This window comes from Pinus tabuliformis, chromosome 5_2 (genome assembly GCF_031772625.1).
Source record: "Pinus tabuliformis cultivar Carrire ecotype Pingquan chromosome 5_2, CPIR1, whole genome shotgun sequence".
Taxonomy (NCBI): domain Eukaryota; kingdom Viridiplantae; phylum Streptophyta; class Pinopsida; order Pinales; family Pinaceae; genus Pinus; species Pinus tabuliformis.
Genome location: NC_142306.1, coordinates 610,781,872 through 610,788,062, shown reverse-complemented (window position 1 = coordinate 610,788,062; position 6,191 = coordinate 610,781,872). Strand labels below are relative to the sequence as shown.

The 6,191-nt window shown below is 39.4% G+C and overlaps 1 pseudogene; it reads right to left on the bottom strand.

Annotated features, from left to right (window-relative positions):
* Positions 1-4,323: 4,323 nt before the first annotated feature.
* LOC149160498 (L-type lectin-domain containing receptor kinase IV.2 pseudogene) lies at positions 4,324-4,758 on the bottom strand (annotated as a pseudogene).
* Between the last annotated feature and the right edge of the window lie 1,433 nt (positions 4,759-6,191).

The following is a 6,191-nucleotide window of genomic DNA, read 5'->3' as shown; positions in this document are numbered from 1 at the left end:
GAATCCGACACTAGCTTTAGTCTCTGTTTTTGGTGACATAAGTCCCTCCTTTATTAATAATTATTTCTCGCAAGGACGAGGTCTGCTCGACATGGACCGAACGTAAACAATCAATTTTTATAGAAATATCCTACAAAAAGTCGTCCGTTATTGGGGTTCTAGATACACCCTCATTGTATAGTGTTCTTTATGTATGACGCAACCCAATCTTTGCTCTTGAAGTTCTTCCTCCATGGATTGACCCGAGAACCTTTCAGTGGTTAAACTAGTTCATGAATGAAATCAAGGAACCGAATGGACCTTTGACCATAATGGTGCGAATTGTCCGAAAATACATATACAGATGTGCGTATGAAGAGAAGAGATAATGATCAATGAGAGAAAGGTCATGAATATCAAGTTTCATATTTCACAGATGATCTGGACATAATTTTGAAGTATTTTCGGTTTTAGTTATGGATAAATTGGTTCTAGTTATAGATAAATCGAAGACTTCCTCATGATCCTTATTCATATCCATCTACCTACTTCATATTCCAAATATGGATGAATTTAAACTTTTCAATAAAGTTGGATTTTACCAAGGTGGTAACTTCCATTTATTATTTACTGGTCTGATCGACCCAATATGGAACATTTTTTTTTTTTTTATTGATGATATTGGCAAAATCATATTTATATATTCTTCATGGAAATTATTTCCATTTTTGTATGAGAAAAAATCCTCTTGTTCTTGGGGTTTCCACGCGTGTAGAAACAAATGTGGGACGTATTGCTCAAATCATTGGCCCAGTACTGGATGTCTCTTTTCCTCCAGGTAATATGCCTAATATTTACAATTCATTGATAGTTAAGGGTCAAGGTACATCCGGTCAAGAAATTCAGGTTACTTGTGAGGTACAACAATTATTAGGAAATCATAAGGTTAGAGCTGTAGCTATGAGTGCTACAGATGGTTTGACGAGAGGAATGAGAGTGATTGACACGGGAGCTCCTCTAAGTGTTCCAGTTGGTGGAGCTACTCTCGGACGAATTTTCAATGTTCTTGGAGAACCTGTCAATAATTTGGGTCCTGTAGATGCTGGCATAACATCTCCTATTCATAGACCTGCTCCCGCCTTTACAGAGTTGGATACAAAATTATCCATCTTCGAAACAGGCATTAAAGTAGTAGATCTTTTGGCTCCTTACCGCCGTGGGGGAAAAATTGGTTTATTTGGAGGAGCTGGAGTGGGTAAAACAGTACTCATTATGGAGTTGATCAACAACATTGCTAAGGCTCATGGAGGGGTATCTGTATTTGGAGGAGTAGGAGAACGTACCCGTGAAGGGAATGATCTTTACATGGAAATGAAAGAATCGGGAGTAATTGATGAACAAAAAATATCAGAATCAAAAGTGGCTCTGGTTTATGGTCAGATGAATGAACCACCGGGAGCTCGCATGAGAGTCGGTTTAACTGCTCTAACCATGGCCGAATATTTCCGAGATGTCAATGAGCAAGACGTACTATTATTTATTGATAACATCTTCCATTTTTTCCAAGCGGGATCAGAGGTATCCACCCTATTAGGCAGAATGCCTTCCGCCGTGGGTTATCAGCCAACTCTTAGCACAGAAATGGGTTCTTTGCAAGAGAGAATTACTTCCACAAAAAAGGGATCCATAACCTCGATTCAAGCAGTTTATGTACCTACTGACGACTTGACCGACCCTGCTCCTGCTACGACATTTGCACATTCAGATGCTACTACCGTACTATCGAGAGGATTAGCTGCGAAGGGTATCTATCCAACAGTGGATCCTTTAGATTCAACATCGACTATGCTCCAACCTTGGATCGTAGGCGAAGAACATTACGAAACTGCACAAGGGGTTAAGAAAACTTTACAACATTATAAGGAACTTCAAGACATTATAGCTATTCCTGGACTGGATGAATTATCAGAGGAAGATCGTTTAATCGTGGCAAGAGCAAGAAAAATTGAACGTTTCCTATCACAACCCTTTTTCGTAGAAGAGGTATTCACAGGTTCCCCGGGCAAATATGTGGGTCTCATGGAAACAATTAGAGGTTTTCAAATGATCCTTTCTGGAGAATTAGATGGTCTTATCAAACAGTCTTTTTATTTGGTGGGTAATATTGATGAAGCTACCACGAAGGCTATAAACTCCAGCATGGAAAATTAATTCTGAAAATGACCCTAAATCTTCGTGTACTGTCTCCTAATCGAGTCATTTGGGATTCAGAAGTTAAAGAAATAATTCTATGAACTAATAGTGGTCAAATTGGTGTATTACCCAATCATGCTTCACTTGTGGCAGCTGTAGATATAGGAGTTATGAAAATACGTCTCAATGGGCAGTGGTCCACTATGGCTATGATGGGCGGTTTCGCCAAGATAGACAGTGATAGAATAACTATATTGGTAAATAATGCAGAGAGAGATGTTGACATCGATCCCCGAGAAGCCCAGGAAAATTTTCGAATAGCTAAAGCTGACTTAGCTCGAGCCGAAGGCAAAAGACAAGCAATTGAGGCTGATTTAGCTCTGAAAAGGGCTAGAACCCGATTAGAGGCTATCAATGCTAGCCCCCCCGTCTCTAATTAACATTTTCTATAATGATCTGAAAAATGGATTCAATGTTCCGCCTCGATCCAAACACGTGGAGTAAAACTTATTAGATACCATTGAAAACTCGATGGCATCTAATAAGTTTACCTACTATTGGATTTGAACCAATGACTCTCGCCGTATGAAAGCGATACTCTAACCACTGAGTTAAGTGGGTCATTTATTCTCATAGGTAGAGTTGGATTTATAAACGATTCTAAATCGAAATCGAATTAAATGTATAGACAATGTATGTGTCCCTGGCACAGATCGAACTTATTGGAACGTATTGGATCATAGTATTGGATCATGAAATATCTACCTTGACATAAAGTGATCCATCTGGTTAGTATAGTAGTGTATCACCAAGACTGGCAAGGAAGGGCTATAGCTCAGCAAGGTAGAGCACCTCGTTTACACGTGCGCCAATGGTTTTCGGGAGAGTTTATCGATTCGTCCGATCCACGAAATAGATTCTATGTGAAATAGTCTTACTCTATAAATTTGTTTCTCTGGGGAACAATAGCATGACAAAGATTAAGTTCGATCTGATTCGAATTACGGATCTAATTGATATGGTCAATCCCAGCTCTGTTCAATTCTAGGCATAATGAGTATAATACGGGGACCTCAAAACAGATTCTTTTCGCTCTATGAACTTTTAGGTGTATGAAGTGTCATATTTTACTTTTGGAGCGATAGAAGAGAGTCTATTTGAGTCAATTTATGCCCGAGCAAGGCAGACCTACGTCAAAAAAACCTTTTGAATAACTTTGGGATTGCTTCCGAAGGGTAAGAATTTGGAGCACACGGAGCCATATTAGTATCTTACCGGAAAGAGGAGAATGGCAGACTAACCGATCTTTCCATCAGTTAATGAAAGAGCCCAATGCGAGAAAATGCATGTTGGGTTCTTGGAACAATTCAAATTATTTTGATAATAAGAACTTTGATCTGTTCTACCGAGAAGGTCTACGGTTCGAGCCCGTATAGCCCTATACATTTCACTAAGTGATACTATTTATATATATCCCCTCATAGTCCGTCCCTATGACTTGGCCTTGAAAAGTCTTTCAGATCATATCAATATCATGTCCTTATCTAGATCGATGGATGGGAACGTTGGACCAGAGCAAGCATATTAGTATTTTGGATCGATCGAGATTGATCCGATACCAGATGATCAAACCTATAAACTATTTTTATTTTTTTTTTTTATCGCTAGTTCTTCGAAAAATTCGAGAGTTCTCTCGAATATCATATGTTCCAAGCAATCCATAGAGCAGTCAAAGTATCGATCGGACATGTGACTTTTAGCTCCATCCAAACGCAACGCATTCCGTTGGGGTTGAACAAAATTTCCGTTCAATCGAAAATCCCGGATGTATCTATCCCTTTGCTAAATATCGGGGCGAAGATCTTGATCAACTAGGATTCTCTACAATAAGTTATGTGCGGTAAATCGAGCCTATTTTTGAACCATAGTTGTGCCCCTTAGAAGCCACTATTGTTATTATTGTGCCCTTACATTATTATTGTCAGCTCTGATTACATTATGACCCCTTAGAATCCTATATATAGAAAGGAGGTATTTTCATTTGTATCATCCAAGAATTGTTCATTTGTGTAATGTAAAGGAGGTCGCCCCCTCGAAGAGGCTGAATTCTAAGGCGTTCAACTATCTTTTCTATCTCTTTGTGAGTTGGTTTCATAACACTAGCGTTCCCACCACATTTGTCATCTGAGGATTCTCGCTGTGATCATACAGCCAAGCGAGGCCAAAGTCTCCTAGATGCCCATTGTGGTTGGAATCAAAAAGCACGTTGCTCGACTTGATGTCTCTGTGGATGACCATTTTCTCCCATCCCTCATGCAAATACAACAGCCCCGCCACCATGCCCTTCAGGATCGCGTATCGCTGATTCCATGGCAGGACTTTGGCTGGGTTCCCAAATATGAGATTATCCAAGCTTTCGTTGGGCATATAGTCGTAAACAATGAATAATTGCTTCCGCCACCAGCACCAGCCTCGGCGATGAACCAGGTTACGGTGTTGTAGGCGTCCCATGCTCGAGATCTCTGTGACAAACCTGTTGGAAATAATAATCCCAACCACCACAATAAACAGTCGGACAACGGCCATACCTGTCAGACGTACTTTTTGCAGGTTGCGTCTCTGCTTGAAGACATTTTTGCAGGTTGCATCATAGCGTGAAGATAGAAGGACCAAAGCCAGACACGAACCACTCAGAAACTCCGAAAAGGTATTTAAAGAACTTATGTACTTAGATAAACAAATATGGGCAAGCATTAATTCAACAACCTTTCCCACACTCTAGGAACACCTGCGCGGTTCTGATCACACTCAACAACAACATCAAAATTAATTACGCACTGTCATGAATTAAATGTAAAATTGTATGTTGAGTTATATATGAATGTAAAAGTCATTTTTGTAATAGGTTAGTTGAGAGTGTAGAAGAGTAAGATGGTGTGGAGAGGTTAGAGAGCAAGTAGAAAAAGAGCGCAAGTCTCTTTGGAGAAAATTTTGGAGCAATTTTTGGTGGGCGCGTAAAACAACAGTTGCTGTGTTTTACTGTGTAGTGTTGCGTGTAAGCTTAAATCACTGTAATTTTTATTTTACTTGATGAATGAGCGGCAGTCGCATGTAAATGTATTTCATGTTTTAGAATTCAATACTAAGTTTATTGTATTACTCCAAAACCTATTTCCTCATTTTGTTGTGAGAAAATATTATTCATAAGTCTCTGAAATAGCTATGCAGTTGTGCGATATTCAACCCTAGAAAATAGTCTCACGCTGTGCGAAGGTAGCTCCGCGAAATCAGCCTCGTGGTGCGCGAACCTACTTTCGCGTAAAATAGCTTCGCGAAAGTCAGAACTCTCTGCCTCTCCCCTCTGTGAAAACGAAAATCAAATTCGCCTAAATATTTCCAACATGGTATCGAAGCAGGTTAAACTCTGTTAGTGTAAAAACAAGTGTTTTTACTAACAGTAAAATTGTTTTTTAGCGCACATTATTTTTTAGCATATTTACCAGTAGGTAGAAAGTTTGTTTTTACACTCAGAAATGGAAACATCAAGCACAAGCTTGAATAATACTCAAATACCTCAGTTTAATGGCAAAAATTATGATTATTGGGCTATTACAATGAAGGCCTTGTTTTCTTCTCAAGATATTTGGGATTTGGTGGAGAATGGTTTTCAAGAACCAACAGATGCAGCAACATACAATGCCTTATCTCAACAAGAAAGAGATGTGTTAAGGGACAATAGGAAGAAGGATTCAAAAGCCTTGTTTTATATCTTTCAAGCAGTTCATGAAAGTATTTTCCCAAGGGTTGTAGCAGCAACGAAGTCCAAGCAAGCATGGGACATCCTCCAGACAGCGTACCAAGGCATGGCAAAAGTCAAGACAGCGAAGCTGCAAATGTTGAGGAGAGATTTTGAAACACTTTGTATGAAAGAGTATGATAATATAGACTCGTTTTTTACACATGTAAGTGGGTTGGTTACTCAAATCAGGTCTCATGGTGAGACACTTGAGGAAAGAAGA